Raw genomic sequence first — 21,279 nt, forward strand, 5'->3', positions numbered from 1 at the left:
GCCCTCTGGAAGTGCCCAGGAGGGGACACCTGCTGCTCACTCACTAACTGACCTATCCCTTTCCTCCTGGATTTGGTCCCTGCCATCCACGTGGACCTGAGTACTGGGCCTAAGCGCTCCTTGTCAGATGCTAGACCTCTGGTTCTGGGATGATGGAGTGTGGGAATCGAAGCCCTCCCTGAGAGCTCTGGGACCTGCCCCCTCGGGCGGTGCAGAGACATGGCACCAGGTGAGCCCTGGGTGACCGATGGGCACATCCCTTTTCTGACTCTGTGTGCACATGGGGACATGTGACCATATCAGGAAGAGGTGGGCCGGCCCACATGTCAGGGCAGACCCTCTGTCTGCAGATATATGGAGATTCAGAGACCAAGGAGAGCTTCCTGGTGACAGAGAATGCAGATGAAAGTGGAAATGGAGGCAGGAAGATACAGAACCCAGAATCAGAGACGGAGACTGAAGATGACGGAGTCCACCGCAGGCCCAGGGCCCCCGACTCTCGTCGGCAGCCACACCGTGTCCTCTTTTCCCGACTCCCTGGGCTTCCAGGGTAGTGAAGGCGACTCCTCCCCCCGAGGGCGCCTCCTCTCCTCCTGGCCTCTCTCTGGGTCTCCTCCAGCACAGCCCTGGCCCCCCCGCCCTCTCTCTGGGCTCCTTACCCCCAGGAACCGGGGCTGTCCTGGAGCCCAACTGTGATCACTCTGCTGAGGCCCCCAAATCAGCTTCTGCGGCCCAACCCCCCTGGGCTTTGTGAGTCACTCTGGATTCTTTTCTGCCTGTGTTGCCGAACCCTGCTATTCCTGCCTTTGCAAAGGCTCTCAGGCTGTCCGTATTTCTGATCACTTCTAGACAGAAGCATGCTCATCTTCTAACTCCATAAGCAGATATTAGGGCTCGAGGAAACCCTTGGGCTGCTAATCTTTCACAATGTTGACTGAGGTGGAATTGAAACTATGTCGAAATGGATTTAAAAGTTCACAAAATGTACAGAGAGAACATCCTTATTTCAGATCTTATGACCAAGAAGACAGGTACCCTAGACAAGGTTATTCTGCTTAATTCCCGCTTACTGATTAATTCTATTATAACCTCAACCTGTGCAGCGATGTTCAAAATATTATAACTTTGTTATTAAAATGACACGTTCAATGAATATCTGATATTGTAGAAAATGAGCAAAATCTGAGAAGAAGTCTGAGAAGAAAATCATACTCAAGAAGTCATTGAAGAAACTGAAGAGGAAGAAGGAACTGTACACTTCCACATTGTCAGGAGGACTCCATTCCTGGAGAACTAAAATATTTCTCAAAATCTCTAATCATATCTTGCCTTTTAGACACAATTGTTGGCCATTTGGTTTCAGCCTTTAATACATGTTTTAAAACATTGTTTCTGCCATCAATGAAAACACGCCTTCCCAGCCTCCCTGTGGCCTCGTGACCCCAGGTCTGCAATCCACACTGCATTTCATTCACATCTTCTGTGTCTCCTATCACCGTACCTGCACTTTTATAGCCTAATCCACTTATTGTATAAGGTTACAGGGCAAAGGCAATAACATCGGGAAGGAACAGTACACTCCCGCTGTAGAGACAGAGTTGGCATCTCTGCAGACCTCCGGGCAGGCTGCCCACAGGCCAGGGCATGCCACGCCTGTGCCAGCTGGCCCGCCAGAGCCTAACGTGGCTGTGGCAACGGTGCCCAGAGCTGCCAATTACCACATCCCACGGTATGAGTTGGGTGTCTACTCACGTCAGCTGCCATTCTGGGACCTGGGGTACAGCAGTGACACGCTGGCCAGGCCCCTTCTCTCACATAATCGCAGAGACGAATATTGCACAAAGGAGGGGGCTCCACCTGAATACAGCCAAATGTCAGTTTTGTAATCTAAATGAGAAATAAATGACAGAGAAGTATATAGATAGATGATAGAGAGATATAGATAGATAGATGATAGATGATAGATAGATGTTAGATGATTGATAGAGATAGATGATTAATTGATAGATGGATACATAGATGATAGATACATAGATAGATGTTAGATAGATGATAGATAGATGACAAAGGGAACAAATATTAAAGCAAATGGGGAAAATGTCCACAACGGGTGAATTTGGGTAAAGGATATATGAATGCTCTTTATATGCAGCTTTCTGTAAGTTTGAAATAAAATGAAATTCAAATGTTCACTATCTCTACGTGATAATATGGATCATTTCTGTCACAACTTATCTCTGCTTTTCAAGTTGCCTACGATGGGTGAGTGTTGTTTTTGTAATCACAGAAGTTACTAAGAAAGAAGTCTCTAGAAGCCATCATCTCACTGCAGGCCCTCTCAAGGGTGGGACTAGCCACAGGCACAGTCTAATAAGGCCCACAAGCCCTGTGAGGCACCCCTTCAGTCTACAGAGCCCCCTCAGGGAGGGTAAGGGGCTACCCTCTGCAAAGTGCTGCCCTCCGCTCCAGGCGGCGCCTGCCAAGAACCAAGAAGAGACAAGGATTGGGCATATCCAGAAGTTGAAGAACATAAGCCACGTTCACCTAGAGAGAACGCTCTGCCTTTTCCCTTCCTCCTTTGATTTTTTGATCAAGAGTTTCGCTTCCACTTTTAACACCTCAAAGCCCATGGACACAGTGTTACCATCTGGGCTTCTAGCTGCAGCGACTGAGGAGTGACGACAGCCCAGCCTTACTGGACACTGGTCCCTTCAAAACCAGGTGTCAACCAGAGTCCAATTTTGCAAGAATCCAGAAGAGATGGGCCTGGCTTAGCACCGCATTCCATGCTCCATGTCTCTAAATTCTTTAAATTCCATCATGCCAAGATTGCATAGTTTTCCCTTGTCTTAGTCTGTTCGGGCTGCTATAACAAAGTACCCTAGACTGGATCACTTAGAAATAACAGAAATGTATTTCTCACAGTTCTGGAGGCTAGAAGTCTGAGATCAGGGTGCCAGCATGGCTGGGTTCTGGTGAGACCCTCTTCCAGGTTGCAAACGGCTGACTTCTCTATCCTCTCATGGCAGAGAGCAGAGAGAGGAAGCAAGGTGTCTGGTGACTCCCATAAGGGCACTCATCTTCACGATCTCATCTAATCTTAACTACCTCCCAAGGGCTCCACCTGCTAAAACCATCACATAGAGGCAGGGAGGGTTTCAACATATGAATTTTAGGGGGACACAAACATTCAGTCCATAACATCCCTCAAGATCACCAAGACCTTCCAGGACCCTGACACCCAGACAGACTTGAGCTTCGCCCCCTCTCCTCTGGAAGCCCTGGGGATGGGGGTGAGCAGGCAGCGGGTGGGGCTTCAGAACAAGGGGGAAGTTTGCATCACAGGCCCGAGGAAAATGCCAAGAATTCCAGAGGCCCCAGAACCTGCCCAGGTACCTTCTGATTTATTGGCTATTTAGCTGCAGGTAAAAAGGACAGAGGGGGAAGGACTTAGATCACTAATGGACACTCAAAGCTTATTTTCATAAGGCACATGATTCTCAACTGTCCACTTCCTAATACAGAAAGATGGGGGAGGGTAAGGTGGGGCGGGGATTAGCCAAGTGGAGAGGCAGAGGATGGCACTGCAGACAAGGAGCAGAGCGGAGCCAAAATGTGGAAGCAAACAGAAGCAGAGTGAGAGGAGTGTGGCCAGGAAATACAACCTCGGATGCTGCTGGATGCTTAGAGCCAAGAGGGGTGGAAATGGGGCTGAGCTGGCAGGGAAGCCAGGACACAGAATGCCGTTTTTTTTTTTTTAAACTATGGTGAAATATACATAACATGAAATTTACCATTTTTAAGTAGACAATTACGTGGCATTGAGTACATTCACATTGTTGTGCAATCATCATCACCAACCATCTCTAGAACTTCATCTTCCCAAACTGGAACTCTGTACTCACTAAACACTAACTCTCCATTCCCTTTCCGCCCCCCAAAGGCAAAATGTCACCTGTTTACGAAACATGTAGGACAGTTTCTACTTGACACCTGCAAGTCTTAATGTACAATTACAAATTCTTTTCTGTTTTTTCACTTGGAAGGCACAGAGGATTGCAAAAGTAGTAGCTCAATTTAATTCAGCCACCACACAAAAACCGCAAACGACAGTCCCAACACTGCAAATTTTGGAAGATTGAAATAGTAGACACTATCTATCATCTATAGTAGTTTCAACCCTTTAGCCTGAAATTTCGGCTTATTCTCTTAAGAAGAATAAATCCATTTCAGGTCTAATTTTGCTAGACTGGGCTCCAGAAGCATAGTGAACAAGAACCACAGATTCAAAGCATGACAACTGTAGAGCATTCTGTTGCATATACACATAGAAGACTTGGGAATTTTGCAAGTTGCATAGAGTAAAGACAGTTGTTTGTTAAATGGACTTGAAAAAAAATCCGGACACAAACGGCACTGCTTAGTCCAAATGACCAAAGAATATTTTATAACAAATTTTTTTTTTTTAACTTTTTGACTTTTTTTTTTTTTTTTGTGAGGAGATCAGCCCTGAGCTAACATCCGCCAATCCTCCTCTTTTTTTGCTGAGGAAGACGGCCCTGGGCTAACATCTGTGCCTATCCTCCTCCACTTTATATGGGACGCCGCCACAGCATGGCTTACCAAGCAGTGCGTCGGTGCGCGCCCGGGGTCCGGGCCAGCGAACCCCGGGCCGCCGCAGCCGAGCGCGCGCACTTAACCGCTTGCGCCACCGGGCCGGCCCCTATAACAAATTTTAACCTTCGAGAGATGGTTAACATCAATACTATGCATATTTTATATGTCCAATTAATAGTTCAAATGTATATAAAATAGGGGCCTGCCCGGTGGCGCAAGCGGTTAAGTGCGCGTGCTCCGCTGCAGCGGCCCAGAGTTCGCCGGTTCAGATCCGGGCGTGCACCGACGCACTGCTTGGCAAGCCGTGCTGTGGCGGCGTCCCATGCAGAGTGGAGGAAGATGGGCACGGATGTTAGCCCAGGGCCGGTCTTCCTCAGCGAAAAAAGGAGGAGGATTGGCAGATGTTAGCATAGGGCTGATCTCCTCACCAAAAAAAAAAAAAAGTATATAAAATAGGATCAAGCATTACTATCTCTAAGAATACCATGCACAAGATAAACCCTAAGTGTTTGTGTCAGTATTCCAGGTGGAGGCAGTCTTATATACAAAAACAATCTGGTTTCTCCCCTGTGTAGGTATATATCTTAAGGAAATTTAAGAGATTACTGAGATAAAAATCTTGGTGCATTAGAGACTGATAAAAAAAGTTCAGTTTGTGGGATTTAAGATGTTTGCTTTTTTAAAAACATCCAGAATACTCGCCTTCTGTACAAAGGAAAATAGCAGATTTCTGGATGACCATATTTGATCACACGGCGCGATTTAAAATGAAATTATGTCTATGGTTTAAAGATATTTCCCACTTTACTTATTCCTTTAACAGCATTAATTTGTGAACTAAGCTTTATATTTAGTTCAGCTGTATTTATGGGACAAGATTCCAAACATTGTTTCCAAAACAGAGGCACCAATTTTCCTAAGTGTAACAGCACTCAATTTTTAGTAGCAACTATATTTTTAAAAGGTTAACAACTTGTAGAACAAAATGTTTCAACTATTTATGCTACTTTATACTCACTATTTACCGGTTACAATATTTACAGAAAGTTTAATCTACCTACAGGATGATCTTCCTCAATCTCCCAGCCCCCATCTTATTCAAAGGATCTTCCTCCCACCTCTTTTCTAATCTGGTTGAGGGATGTGGAGGAATTTCAGAAAAGGCACCTGTGCATTTTGAATGGGATTCTAACTTTCAAGTAAGTATAAAGGCAAATATAAGACCAAAAAAATCCTTAGTTCAGAGTGCATTACAGTGCCCCCAAAATTAGTTACGTGGGAAACAGTATCTACCAAGAAGCTCTAGAAGATGAGGCATTCCAAGGTCTGTCACAGAGGACCAGCAAGAAACTCGTCTTACTCACAAAAGCCCCTTAGTCAACTGGCCACGCAAACAACACCGACAGCAACTAGTGAAGACATTTTATGATGAAAATTGCGTTTTGTTAACAACCCTCCCTAAAAGTCACCAGCTCTGTAGAGTCACACTTTGTGTCGTTAAATGACTTTTGAGTTATAAGAGGAAATACTCAGAGTAGGTAACCAGGGACAAAATACCAGTTGTGAAAATTGAGTTTTGGAGTAGATGTAACATTTCTGGAGGCCCAAGAATGATCATTTTCACCAGTTCCCACCACAGAAGGAGTTGTGGAATATGTTAACACGGTGAGAGAGAAAACTAGTGGGAAATGTACCCGTGAGTAAGTGGATCTGACTTTTAAAAGCTGCCACTAGAAATAAACCACAGATTGATGTCAAATGGTCAAAAAATTTGAATGCTGTGAAAAAAGTCACAAACAAAAAACATGGGGTGGGGGTGGGGGCACAGTTAAGGCACGTCAAAAAAATTTTTTAATCCACATAGCTTTGGCCTATTAAAATATTTTACGCTATTTTTTTTAAAAAGAGGATTTCAAAGCATCCGGAAAACATGCACGTTGTTTGATTACCCGCTTCTCCCGGGTAATCTCCCACGGCGTCAGCTCCTTTTCTCCTTCTCTTACACTGGGTGTAACCAGGGTCTGTGCAGAGACACAAACAAGTGGTCTGGAGGGACGGGGCCGTGGAGTTTGCATTGCTCGGGGAAAACCCAGCTTTCGCTTTCCAGATTCTCTGCGTGTTCAGACTTACGACAGCGGAGAACTGTGATTGCATCTTCTACGTGGAATCGGTCTCTTCCTTGACATATTCACGGAATCTCCCCAACCTTCGTGTACTTCAGTGACGGTAAGACCTATAAACATATGTCCTGGGCCAGCCTGTGGCTTAGCGGTTAAGTGCGCTAGGGTTGGGATCTCGAGCGCCCACCGACACACTGCTTCTCCGGCCATGCTGAGGCCACGTCCCACATACAGCAACTAGAAGGATGTGCAACTATGACGTGCAACTATGACATACAACTATGTACTGGGGCTTTGGGGGGAAAAAAGGAGGAGGATTGGCAACAGATGTTAGCTCAGAGCGGGTCTTTCTCAGCAAAAATAAGAGGAGGATTAGCATGGATGTTAGCTCTGGGCTGATCTTCCTCACACACACACAAAAAAATAAAATAAAATAAATAAACATATGTCCTGCGCTGCATTTATGGCACAAGATCTCGTTTTCAAAACAATGGCACCAATTTTCCTGAACTGTAACAGCACTCAATTTCTAGTAGCAATCATATTTTTAAAAGGTTAACAACTCGTAGTCTTGGTTCTGCTCAAATCTGCCCCGGAGTTTCCCTGATTTTCCTTTGACACCAGCCTCTCTGTCAACCTGCCTCCTGACAGCACAGCCAGGCTCTGGCTGCGGCCCCATCCTCCCTCCAGCCGCACCGTCGCTGCCCTGGATGCCCTCCCTGCTGGCCCCTCTGCTCGCCGCTGCTCGGGCCGCCGCCCGAGGGGGGCGGTGGAGAGTCGGGGGCGCGGGTGCGGGGTGGGCGTCCGCCGCTCTCCAGCGACGTCCCGCCGCAGCCGTCCCCCGACCCTCAGCGGCCCCCCGCCGTGACACCTTCATTGCCCCCGTGGTTAGAGTGAGGCTCGCGCTGCGCGCGGCAGCGGCGGGTAGTCGGCCGACTGCGCAGCAGCGCAGCGCACCGGGAATCTCTGAATGTTCAATAGATCCTTGTATTTTAATTACCACCGGAGACTTTAGGCCCAATATTATCTTCAGTTTTAAAAAAGATGCTGTTAGGATTATTTTTGTTTGTTGAAAATCCATACCAATAAAGTGGTCTACTGAGAATATTCCTGCTTTTTGGTGTGTGATTGGCAAACAGAAACTAGAATGGCGACTGGAATAATGAAAGCTTGAAAATATACGGGCGTCCTTCTCTGTAAAGAAGAGGGCCTTGGGGTGGGGGTGGGGGACAGGCACGCTCATGGGGTACTGCCGGTACCGATCAGAGTAAGTTTTCAGGAAGCGAATCTGGCAAAGGGATCCATGGTCTGTATTTACATGTGCACCGTCTGTTCCGGTCAGAAGAGGCTGGCTGTGCTGCAGGGACAATCAGTCCTCAAGATCTCAGTGGTTTAAAACAACGAAGCCTTCTTCTTGCTTATGGTAACCGTGCATGGTGGGGGCGGGAGCACTGTATCCCGTAGTCCTCGCCAAGGGTCGCGGGCTGACCGGGAGCCTCCACCCGGAGCATTGCTCAGCAACTTGGCAGGGACAACATACATTACTCTCTGCCTCTTAAAGCTTCTGCCTGGAAGTGATGTGTCGCTTTTGCTCACATTTCATTGGCCCAAGCAAATCACATGATCATCCCTAACCTCAAAGGTGTTGGAAAGCAGAAGGTCACCATACCCCGGAAGGAAAACCGGACGTTTGCAAGCAGCTCTGATAGCCACCACATACATCATCCTATTGCGGTGCTGACCCAACTTCTTTGTGAAGGTCTGAGCCAATAAAGAAGTCAAGTTAATGGAAAGAGTTGTGATCATTAGAAAGAGGCCACTTTTGGGCCGGCCCCGTGGCTTAGCGGTTAAGTGCGCGCGCTCCGCTGCTGGCAGCCGGGGTTCGGATCCCGGGTGCGCACAGTCGCACCGCTTCTCCGGCCGTGCTGAGGCCGCGTCCCACATACAGCAACTAGAAGGATGTTGCAGCTATGACATACAACTATCTACTGGGGCTTTGGGGTGGAAAAAAAAAAAAGAAAGACATTCCTGATTTCATGTGAGGAAGTGGATATAGCTATCCCTGAAGTAAGATCAATTCCTGGATTTTCAAGTGCAGTGGGTCAATAAATTTAAAAAAAGAAAGAGGCCACTTTTGCCATTATTTCTAGGTTATGTTTCTATCTTACCTTCGCTTAAGAGGTCAGAGGGTCACAACCTGGCAGAAGTTGGCACCAGTGTCCCAGATCAGCACCGGTATGAGTCAGCAGAGGCACAGGGTGCGGACTTGCTAGAGTGTTCCTTACACACCTCACCTACCAGCCACTTCCTGGCCAAGGAAAAAGCAAAAAGCTTCTATAGAAGTTGAGAACTGAAGGAAAGAAACGAGGAAGTATTAATGGTCTCACAATCCTGATCTGTTTTTTCAAAGACTCGCCTGCTCTTATTCATCAGTTTCCACCTTCCCCACCCCATTTCTCTCCCTCTCACACACACACTCCTAAAAACGCCATTGTGAAGCTTCAGAATGTCAGAAATAAAAATAAAATCTTAAAAGGTACCAGTTAGAAGAGATGTGTTGCCAAGAAAGGAACAAGAATCGGATTGACACAGGGCTTCTCTTTTGTAAGTTGTTACTGTCTGCTAATTCTGATTTTTGTGGTTCCTATTATGGTGAATATATCTCCAGTTCACAAAAATGGATCAGCAGCTCAAAAGAGGTTCTTCGGAATGTAAAGAGATGACGAAAATGGCAGCAGAAGAACACTGTAAACATAACGAATAGCCCTCCAGTGTAACTATGAAATACCAAAGTGCACATTCTAGGAAAAACGAATTCTTGGGTAATGATTTTACACATGTAACCATAAATGAAAATTGTGAGTATAAGTTCAATGAGAAATATTTGAAATTTTTATTTATTGGACCAGCAGTAAATTAAATTAAAACTTAAAATTAAAACTTTGGTAAATAGTAGTCTGAAGCCATAAAAAAAATGTTTTCCATTATCTTCCCCAAAAAGCAACCAATCCATTTTTTCCAAAACAAACACAAAATAATGCTTTCTAATGTAAGATTGATTATTCTTGTTACTAAGGGTGCAGAGGAGACCAAACCTACAAAGGCATCATTTTAAGTTGTTGCCCTCTTAACAAATGCACATAAAAGTCAGTCTACGATTACCGAGACGCCTGTAAACCAGCTGCAAAAATAATGATAAAGACTATGCTTGGAGAGAGAGCCAAAAGGACTATTGACAAAACTCCCGTGTCAGATATCGGTGTTGAACGTTGCATAACATCAAGAATACACAAAGTAGGAAAGCAATTAGTATATACACATGCTAGCAGATACTTCGCTTTTGAGCAAGCCAAAACTGCTCACACATGAGGTATGAAGCAAGCCCTTGGCACACGTGGGGCTCAAACATGAAGAAAAAGTGCTGCCTGGCTTGTCACTTTGTTTGCTGTGCCAAAGTACGATAAGAGGCTTTTCCCTTATAGATTATTTACTTTGTGAGTCATGTGTTGGAAATGGTGTTTTGGGCTCAGTGCCCGAGTTGAAGCAACCATGGCTGCCTCAGGAAGGGCTCTGGTCTGTGAATAAAAGACGTTACTCCACCCACTGCTTTATTCACAGAAAAGAGTTAATGGTCAACAAAATGCATCTGAACCTTGATTCAGGGTTAAAGGAAGTAATCAAAAAAATACGAATATTATCTAATCCTGGCAGAGTTAAATGCACATCCTTTCAGCAGGCTGTGAGAAAAAACAAGTAGTGTACAGGTCAGTGTGCCTTCAGGCAGGGATGACAGAAACCCAGTTCCAAGTGGATTAAACAATAAATGGAACTATTTAGATCATTTCTGATGTCAGGGCTCTGGCTCCATTCCGCTGCAGGTGCTTTAGCTCTGTCTTCCTCCTTGCGTTGGCTTCTTTTGAGACCAGCTTCCCTTGTGGAAAATGGTCACAGCAGCACGGAGACCCACACGATCACCTCACACCATCCAGATCAACAGAGAATAGCTGTGTCCCGGAATTCCCAGAAAAAGTCCTGAGATTTACACTGATTGGATGGACTTAAGTCACATGTCCACTTCTGGACCAATCAGGGTGTGGCTGGAGGTGGAACGCACTGATTGCTCCGCCCCTGCCCTGATGGCAAAAAGCCAGCAAGATCGTCCCACTGATAGGAAACTATTCTTAACGTTTAATACTCTTTAATCTTGTAATTTTTAGGAAACTATTCTTAACTTTTAAAATACCCTTTAATCGTGTAATTTAAAATCATCGATGAAACTCTGCTTTTTTTGCTACAAATTGGTGATCTGTGGTGTGAAAACTTTGAGGAAATGTGCCTTAAGAGGATGCTTCAAGGATCTAGTATCTAATGCATATCCTCTGCAAATCCTTGTTCTTCTAAGTAGCAAATGCTTCAACAATTACTACAAATTCCTACCCCTAATGAAAATCTCCTCATCTGTTCCCCACATAGGGAATGGGGTCGGTAAACGGCAGGGAGAGAGGTGGAAGCATCAGCCAGACTTGCCGCCCTGTCATTGTTCTGACCCCTGTGCTGACAGGCACCAGACCCAGAGGTCAGGGTTGCCTGCAGGCTCTCCTCACCAAGATAGTGCCTCTCTCTGCCTTGTTCTGTCTGTTTCTGCTTCTCCTTCTTCACTTCCTTCATTTCCATCCCCTCCTCAGTCTGGGTTCTCTGTTTGCACAAGGACTATCATGACTGTCCCCAAACGGCACCCTCAGCCCCAGGTCGCCCGACCTTCCAGGTCCAGCCGCCAAAGCTAATCTTGGAAAACCGCTGCCTCTCAAGGCTAAATCTCCAGAAGAGAGAATCTGATTGTTGCAGCTTGCACGTAGGGTCCAATTAGCAATGGAAGCCTGCAGGGCCCACCTTTGTGGGGGAAGAGGGAAGATCGCAGCAAAGGGGACAATGGCTCGGTAAGTATTTCAAAGCATGTCTACAAATCCTTTGGAAGATATCCTGACACCCAGCTCTAAGTGTGCCTTTCGAAGACAGTTTATAAAGGAAACATGGACTGTGCTGCCCAATTAGTGAAGAGCAGCACTCAAGCGGACCAAGTGGATCAGGATAAGCCACCAGCGGACTAAAAAAAACCTCCATTCCCTGGTGACCTGAGGAGAGAGCCAACCTGACATGGATCCAGAGCTGGCTGCACCTCTGGATCTGATTGAAGTCTGGGTGGCTGCCAAGCTGATTCATCCAGAAGCTGGAGAAAACCACCTGGCTGTAGCTCAGACCAAGCCTCACCCCGCATGACCTGAGCTGTGTTTGTTCCCCTGCCAGATCGATTGTGTCTTTATTGACTCTCCTAATGATTTCTTCTGTGGTTGGAAGTTACTCATCACTTTTTCTGTCTGAAGCTGGAACATGCATGAGACATTGAGACAGGGAAACACCTCGGGCCCTGCTGAAGTTTGAGCCCCATCTCTCTTCCCCTCCCCAACCCTAGACCTAAACTCCTGGCTCAAAACACTGATTGGCAATAGTTGCCATCACAAAATCAGCTTTCTAACCTTTTAAGGTGATCTCCAGACATTAAACAAGATGCTTGTATGGACTAAAAGCCCATTTTTCCCTTATGGAATTTGCGTCTCTCTCCTTGGATTAGAAGAAAGTGGCCAGTGGTGGTGGGAAAAACATGGACTTTGGGGTCAGCAAGACCTGAGTTTGAGCCCTAGACTCAACACATGGGAGCAGTGGGATCTCACTGAGGCTTGCCTCTCTGAGCCTGATTCTTGACTGGGAAATTTGTGATGAATCCCCCATGAGGATTAAACTAAAGAACGTAATATCAAATGACTGACAAGTTGAACCTCAAATGTTGGCCCCTTTGCCCTCCTTCAGGGAAGAGATAAAAGCAAAACTTATTCTGTGTGGCTAGTCCAGGCTCTTTCTCATACACCCAACATCTTATTAATTCAGCCACCACTTTCTGCACAGCTACTGTATACACTGACAAGGTGACGAGGGAATCCAGCATGAACCCTGAACTCCAAGAATTCACCGTCCTCTGTCTCCATCCTCATCTAGAAACTTACCATCAGAGGGAAATGGTGGGGTCATGTGCTTCCCACCTTCCCAGAGGTCTTGGTGACTGTGAAACTTTGTAAATGATGATCACAAGAAAAAGTCTCATTTTCTTCTCTCTGGAAATGTCTCAGCAGCAGGATTCTCCATAGGACTCAGTCTGTTTTTCTCTCTTTCTCACATCCTTGCTTGCTTGATTTCCAGTTCCTGCGAGGGGTTGAACAGAAGTCACCACTGCCCCAGTAGAAAGTGGAATAACAGTGCAATCGAGACCAGCAGCTATGGTTCAGCACCATGAACAGCGCCAGATGCGCACCTCCTGGCCCAGACAGGTGAGTCGTATTAGCCGGTGCCCTTAATGCCATTATACAAGAGCCAGTCTGACGGCACAGCCTCCCTGCCTCTCGTAGGTTTGGCTCCTGCTGCTGGAGTAGCTGGATCTACATGAGAGCTCATGCTGTGAACTGTTACAACCCTCTCCTCGGGGCTGGAAGATGGGTCTGAAAATCAAAAATACTGAGGAACACTTTCCACTTGGACCCATGCGAGGAGAAAGAGACCCAACTGTCAGCTTCCGGGGTGAGCAGATGTAAAGGGACTGGGCATTTGTGAATTTTCCTAAGAGCAACTCCTAAGTCAGGTCACAGTACTTTTCTACTTTAAACCTCCTGCTCAAGTCAGTCAATGACTTTTAGGCACAAGAGTTCATGGAGGAGTGCCCTAGCAAGGGAAGCCCAGCGCCAGCCCAAAGTATGGCTGATCTTTTTCTACTGGCCTGCCTGTAGCATCTGGAAGGGTTGATCTCCTTCTCAAGAGTCCACTTTTAGAGTGATGCCTCTCACAGCAAAACTCCTCGATTGACATTCCTTCTTCCTCCTAACCCCTCACTGAAGGCCTTGAACAACACGAAGTCCGGGCCATTCTGTTCACGCTCTCCCTCTGCCCTCTTTTCCTTCTCTCTCAAGCCTCAGATCTCACCTCCCTGTCTTTGCCTCCAAAATCTGCTTAACCATCCTGGATTCTCAAATTCCGGTCCCTTGGGCTGGCAATGTGAAATCACCTTCGATTCTTCCTGTCCCTCCTTCCCTGTCTAATCTGCTAAGGAAACCTTTATCTTTTCTTTAGAAAAGTCTCTAAATCAATCAGTCATCCAATATTTTCTGAACCAAAATATTTGTAGACTAAAGAATAGGGTTTTAAATTATAGTGCAGACTTCCAGTTGAAGTTGATGAAGTGACCGCATGCATTCAGCCCATTCCCCGCTGGAGACCCCTCCAAATGATGGTAAAGAATAAAAAGGGAATAAACTCACAATTAAAAAGAGAAAGGAAGGGAAGTCAGAGAGCAGAAAATAATCTGAGAGACTAAAAATCAATGGAGAAGAGAAAACTGATGATGCTTAGGTCTGCACAGAGGGAAATCTGACCAAGAAATGAGTTTATCTGCCCCCAAGAACTGCACACAAGATGGAGCATAGGCCCCAAGCTACCCTTTGAAGTCTTGGATCTTTGTGGATTGTCCTCTGCTTGTAAAAAGAAGATCTGGAAGCCTGGGGGCTGCAGCGGCAGTGGGAGGAGTACAAACCTTGTGACCAGGGACTATGGCAACCTCCCGCTGCTCTGCACTCGGGATCCGTCACAGCCCGGTGTGCTGTGTAACAGCAGAACAGGAACCACCTAAGCTATGCTGTGAAATGTGATCACGATCGGGGGTCAGCAACTGAAAAATGCTGACCAGGGATGGCGATCAAGAGGGAGAGAGGGGAAAAAAAGACAGAGAAATGAAAACAATTTTCTCTCAAAATAAGTCTGCAATCCCAAACTCCCAAAACCTACAAGGAAAGTCACTACAGATTAAGCAATCAAATAGAACAATATGACTTTAAAGAAATATATTGGGAATATGCAAAGATCTGAATGCCTGCACCGACTCAAGGCTGGGAGATGCTTACAGAGAGGCTTCCTCTGGGGATTTCTGAGAGGTGGGGATATTGACAGACTCCACCTTGAACCACTGGCAAGTACAGTGTAAGTCTGCTTTGCCTTTCGTGCCTTGCCGCACTCCTGCCCTTGAGAATATTCCAGCAGTCAGACCTGAGTCCCACCAGGCTGACCAAGAAGGTAACTGAGGCACCCCCTGCAGCCAGAGGAAGGAAGATCAACTTGAACAATTAGAACACATGCCTAGTGTGTAGGCTTGAATGTGGGGCCGCTGAGTCACGAGTCGAAAAAGAATTTTCAGACATGAGCCGCTCGTTCGCTCGTGCACCTTTATTTTGTGTTCAGCGTGGAGACAGGACCCATGGGCAGTAGAGAGCTGCATGGGGACAGGACCCATGGGCAGTAAAGAGCTGAATGGAAGTGTCCGTGCGGGGCCATTATATACAAGTGTAGCTATTTTGGCTACTCTAAAGAAATGTCAAAAGAGAAAGCATTAGGTGATCTGGTTAGTCTCAAAGACTAGGGTGTGGGGGAGGATGAATGAGGTATGCCTCAAGGAACGCATAGGCAGGAGATTCAAGTCATTGATCACCTCCCCAGGTAAATCCCTTCACTCCTAGCCAGAGGTGATTGAGTAATGCGAGACTGGGTGGGGTCTAATGAAAATTGTAAAACGAGTCATAAACGAGGTTTCGACCACGTCATTTTTCCCACTGAAACCTCGATCCCCAAAAATCTTTGGGAAATGGGGGAAGGTCCATCTTCTGTATCTACTTCCTGCTGAGTAGGGATGTAGAGCTGTCCCTAAATGGGGATCATGTGACTGGACCTGGGGGCTTCACATGACCGAAATGTGGCCGCTGCAGAGTCGAGTGCAGACAAAGTAGTGACTGTTTCAAGAATCATCTGTTGAGAGGGCCAAGTTAAGGAAGTGAGTCCTTGTTGGCAACTGACAGACAAACAACGGAAAAGACAGCATATCACAATTAACAGAATCAAGAGGACTGCTAATCCAACAAGGAGATCTTTGATAGTCGTCCAGAACCCGCACCTGACCGTGAATTTAGCCAATCATTAAAAGAGAGGGTGGGGTCCGACGTGGACTTGATTTGTTTCCCCATGTCTTGAAGTAAAGTAGTGACATTATTACAGTAATCGGGAGTATATACACAGCACTCAGTTTTAATGATGGCACAAGTGCCGCCCTGAGCAGCAGTTAAAAGGTCTAGAGCCATCCTGTAAAGGTATCTATAATGGCCCGAAGATATCTATATCCACGGCAAGGAAGCATTTGAGTAAAATCAAGTTGCCAATCCTCTCCAGGGTAGGCGCCACGCCTTTGTACTGGCTGAGAAAAGGGAGGTGGCTTTAACCCTCCCTCAGGGTTTATTTGAGCACAAACCGCACAGCCTCGACAAACCTGTTTTATAGTAGAAATTAGTTCCAATCCATCAAAAAACTTGCCCATTAACTGTGTCAGAGAATATTTGCCCAAATGAGTAGCCTGATGAATCCCATTAACTAGCTTCCATTGTACTTCCTTGGGCACAAAGAGCTGTCCTAGTTGGTTTTTAAACCAAGATGTCGGCTCTGAAGTGTCCTGCAAAAATCCTTTTTCCTGTGCTAAATTTATTTCTTTTTCGGATATCTAGCAACAATGTCACCCAGACTAAGGGAGTGGAAAGAAGGGCGAGAAGGTAGTCTTGTTTCGCATCTCGTTTGGCCTTGGCATCAGCAAAATTATTTCCCTGGCTTTCAGCTGAAGGTTTTTTTGATGGCTTCTGTGATGAATAACAGCCACCTCTTCTGGGAGATGTATAGACTCTAACAGTTGTAGTATTTTGTGGCCATGTTTGGTAGAAGAGTTTTGGGAAGTCAGAAGACCCCATTCTCTCCACATAGCTCCATAAGCATGGAGAACAAGAAAGGCATATGTGGAGTCAGTGCAAATGTTAATAACCAGATCTTTGGCCAATTGTAATGCTCTGGTTAGGGCTGTTAATTCTGCCTTTTGGACGGAAGTGCTGGGTGCTAGGGCCTTTGACTCAATGACTTGAGCCAGGTTGACAATGGCATAGCCCACTTTCCAGACACCTTGGTCCATAAAACTAATGCCATCTACAAACCGGGTATCGTCCGCATTTGGTACCAGGGAATCAGTTAAATCGGGCCTGCATAGAACATTTGTTCTATGATTTCAGCGCAATTATGGGATGGTAAATTATCATTGATGGGCTAATCCGGCCCTGACAAGAGAGTTGCAGGATTGGGAGCTTGGCACACTTGTAAGATCACTTCTGGGGTATCCAGGAGGATAGCTGGATATTTAGTGAGGTGTCCCTCTGTCATCCAGTGGTGTCCTTTTGTCTATAAAACTATTTGAACTTGGTGAGGAGTCATCACAGTTAGGGACTGACCGAGAGCCAATTTAGTGGCTTCTTCCACCAGTAAAGCAGTGGCTGCCACAATTCTCAGACAGGCTGGCCATCCCAAGGCCACAGAGTCCAGGGTTTTGGAAAAATAACCAACCACTTGGGTCTCTGAGCACAGTTTTTGGGTGAGTGTTCCAAGAGCCTGTCCTTGCTTCTCAATAACATAGAAAGTGAAAGGCATATTGATGTTTGGTAAGGCCAGAGCTGGTGCCTCAGACAGACGCTGTTGTAACAGTCAAAAGGCTGAATCTTCCCTTTCTGTCCATTCTAGGGCTTCAGTGTCTGGGCCGTGCGTTGCCTCATATAAAGGCTTTGCTAGGGTTCCAAACTGGGGAATCCATAACCAGCAAAAACCTGCCGTGCCTAAAAAGGTTCTTACTATTTCTTTCTCCTAGGGGGTTCCAGATCTAAATTGACCTTTTTTCTGGCCAGAGATAGAGCCCTATGGCCGAGAGTGAGCTCATACCCCAGATATTGAACTCGTTGTACAGAGATTTGGGCCTTAGTGGGAGTGACGCTATAGCCGCATTGGGCCAGGAAATTGAGTGTTAAAATTGTGTTAGCATCAGAAGTTTCTCTGGTAGGACTGCAAATTAAAATGTCATCTACGTATTGTATTATCGCACTGTGTTTAAGATCTAAGTCTCGTAAATCTCGTCCCAATGCCGAGCCAAATAAGTGAGGGCTATCTCGAAACCCCTGAGGCAAAACAGTCCAGGTCAGTTGGACAGGCAGGGCTTCATCGGGGAAATGCCATTCGAAAGCAAAAAGCAGTTGCGAGTCCTCTGCCATGGGAATGCAGAAGAAAGCATGTTTTAAATCCAAAACAGTAAAGCATTGTGCACCATCAGGTGTCTGAGAAAGAACAGTCCAGGGATTAGGTACTATGTGGTGAGTGGGAAAAACAGCCTCATTAACTATTCACAAGTCTTGAACCAAGCGATATTCGCCGTTGGGCGTGTTAACAGGCAAGATAGGAGCGTTATAGGGCGATTGACATCGCGGAGAATCCCATGTTCCAGAAATTTAGAAATCAGGGGCTGAAGTCCTTGTATAGCTTCAGGCCTCAGGGGGTACTGTTTACATGAGGAACACAAGTTGGGTCTTTCAGAGTGATAGAAACAGGAGTGGCAGTGATGGCTCCTCTGGGAAGGGCACAATCTCATACCTTGGGATCCACCTCCTCTAGTCTATGGGTGGGAATATTCGCAGGCATCTGTTGACCTATGGATCCAATAAGGAGTGCCACGAACGAGTTATTTTCTCCCTGGGTCAATATGAATTGACTTCCCAGCTTGGTGTTTAAATCTCAACCCAACAATGGGGTGGGGCAGGTAGGCAAAACAAGAAAGGAATGTGACAACACCTGATCTTGCTATTTACAAGTCAGGGCATAAGCCTGAATGCCACATGTTGAGTCTCCGCCTATCCCCACAGTCTATGGGGTGACTTAGTGTCGGACCAGCATGGCAAATAAGGACGGAGTGAGTGGCTCCCGTAACAATAAGGAAATTGCTGTGCTCACCTTCCTCATCCAGAGTAACCCGGGCTCAGCCTGTTGGATGTCAGTAGGAGCCGGACGGGCCTCTGGGCCCTTCGGGATGAATCCTCTGGATCCCTTCCTCGGGCTGGGAAGTAGGTTCTTGGCCCCTCTCACTCAGAGACGAGGACAATCCCTCTTCCAAGGCCCCTCCTTTTTGCAAAGAGGACGTGGCCCTGGAGGCAGGTCCTTCTTGGGGCATTGCTTACTCCAGTGTCCCAGCTGTTGACATCTAGAACAGGGGGACTTCCATAGACCCCCATCATTAAATTTGGCTTTGGACGCCGAATTAGTCTGTCTCTGTGGCCAATCCACAATTGTGGCCTGTATCTTACCCTGGGCCTTAGCCCTGCGGTCCTCATCTTGTTTGATAGCCAGGTCTCTGTTATGGAAAACCTGGGCGGCCACCTCCGTTAGCCGCTGGGTGGGGGTTTGTGGCCCTAGGGCCGACTTGGTTAATTGACGCCGAAGGTCAGGAGCTGACTGATTGATAAAACCCGTGTTTAAAATAGTGACGCCCTTTGGAGAGGCAGGGTCTAAATTCATGTATTTACGAAAAGCCTCTGCTAGTCTTCCCTGAAACAGGGCAGGGTTCTCATCCACTACTTGTGTAACTTCCTGAAGTTCTTCAAAATTCACAGGTTTAATAAATCCTTTTTTCAATCCCTCTATCAGGCATGTTATCAGATGATTTCTTTTTCCCCCGTTCCTGCTCATTCTGATAATCTCAACCAGGGTCTGTGTCTGGCACTGCTGTGCCCCCTACAGGACATTGATGTCGATCCCTAGCGCGGAGCTCTTCAGGGAACTCCCAAGCCCCAGCCCAAATGCGTCGTTTCTCGTCTGTAGTACAGCATTGAGTAAGGACAATATATATATCTTGCAAGGTTACTCAAACATCATGGTGAGCTGCCGAAAGCCATCAGTGAACTTAGAGGGATTTTCAGAATACTGTCCTAACTGAGACTTTATTTGAGCCATGTCTGACATAGAGAAAGGGACATGGACTCGAATAGTGCACATTTCTCCATTAGTTACTACCCGAAGGGGGAACTGACCAGAATTACAGGATGCCCCACTGCGGGTGCGTCCTGCTGGACTTAAGGGGTCTTGTTGTTTTGAGCCCTCAGAGTAAGGAGGAGGGGTGGATGTTCTTTCTACATCAGGAGGGGCCTCCGGGGTTGTAGGGGAGGCCTTGGAATCAGTCTGACCAGGTAGTCATCTAAGATGTCTGCAGTCTTGTCGGTCTTTGGGGAGTAACCAAACACATTCGACACACAGCCCGAAGGTCAGGGGCCTGGCTTAAAGCCATAAACGCCTGGACATGTGGAATCTCAGACCATTTCCCCAAACGTCGGCAAAAGAGGTCCAGTTGAAAAATGCTGTTAGAATTTATAGTTCCATTTTCAGGCCACTTTTCATTGTCATTTAAGAGACACATATTGGAGCTAGGCGGTGTTGCAATAAAAGATTAGTCTCAAATTTGGTCCAGTTGTCTAAGAGACAACCCAAAGGGGAGTCCTTGGGTATAGAGCCAGAGGCTCCTGTGTCCTAAGGAAACAGAAAAGAAACAATGCAAAAAGAGGCACATTACCGAAAAATCCCCCTGCACCTATGGGCAGCAACCTGCCGCAAGGTTATATAGGGTTCCTTTAGCAAGGGGCAACGGGGCGTCCCCAACGTTTGTCCTCCAGTAAATCTTCCCCATCGTGCCTGGCAGATGGGTGCCTGGTGAATGGCCTCAAGAGAGAGAAACATAGAGGTCAGAGTAGAAACTCTCAGAAAGTTCATAGGGACGTTCTGCCCATGCTTTATAACCGTCTCCCTATGAGGAATTCCCCGAGCTCTTAGCAAGCTTGGTACTTTTCCTCGAGCTGGATTCCCATTGTGGGAATTGTCTCGAGGCCCAAGATAAGGTCATAGGCAGGAGGGAGGGATCCAACTCCGAGTTCTGAAAGCAAAACCTGTCACAGGAGTCTTAAGAATGGCAACTGTCCTAATGACCTTTAAGTGGTCGACCCGTGCCCATTAATTTGTTGAGAATAAGGACAGGTTTTTTTCAGGCAAAGAGCAGAGAAAAGGACAAGGAAAAAGGCACACTTACCGAAGCGGTTGACACAGTTGATCCCCATATGGGCCACCAAAAATGACGTGGGGCCACTGAGTCTCGAGTGGAAAAAGAATTTTCAGACACGAGCTGCTCGTTCCTTCATGCACCTTTATTTTGTGTTCAGCCTGGAGGCAGGACCCATGGGCAGTAGAGAGCTGCATGGAAGTGTCTGTGCGGGGCCATGACATACGAGTTTAGCTATTTTGACTACTCTAAAGAAACGTCAAAAGAGAAAGTATTAGGCAACCTGGTTAGTCTCAAAGATTAGGGCATGGGGGAGGATGAGTGAGGTGTGCCTCAAGGAACACGTAGGCAGGAGATTCAAGTCACTGATCACCTCCCGAGGTAAATTCCTTCGCTCCTAGCCAGAGGCGATTGAGTAATGCAAGATTGGGTGGGGGTCTCATGAAAATTGTAAAACGAGTCATAAACAAGGTTTCAACCACATCAGGCTGAATAGTGGACCACCTC

At 46.6% G+C, this 21,279-nt stretch overlaps 1 long non-coding RNA gene across 2 annotated transcripts; it reads right to left on the minus strand.

The window, feature by feature from the left end:
• Nucleotides 1–8,872: 8,872 nt before the first annotated feature.
• LOC131421620 (uncharacterized) lies at nucleotides 8,873–21,060 on the minus strand. Of its 2 annotated transcripts, none has more exons than XR_009223916.1 (3): nucleotides 18,684–21,060; nucleotides 12,797–12,992; nucleotides 8,873–9,045 (listed from the first exon to the last, which is right to left on the minus strand). It is a non-coding gene; the product is annotated as an uncharacterized LOC131421620 (long non-coding RNA). The 2 variants fall into 2 exon arrangements; XR_009223917.1 differs by having other exon boundaries at nucleotides 20,803–21,059.
• Between the last annotated feature and the right edge of the window lie 219 nt (nucleotides 21,061–21,279).

Source organism: Diceros bicornis, chromosome 25 (assembly GCF_020826845.1).
Source record: "Diceros bicornis minor isolate mBicDic1 chromosome 25, mDicBic1.mat.cur, whole genome shotgun sequence".
NCBI classification, from domain to species: domain Eukaryota; kingdom Metazoa; phylum Chordata; class Mammalia; order Perissodactyla; family Rhinocerotidae; genus Diceros; species Diceros bicornis.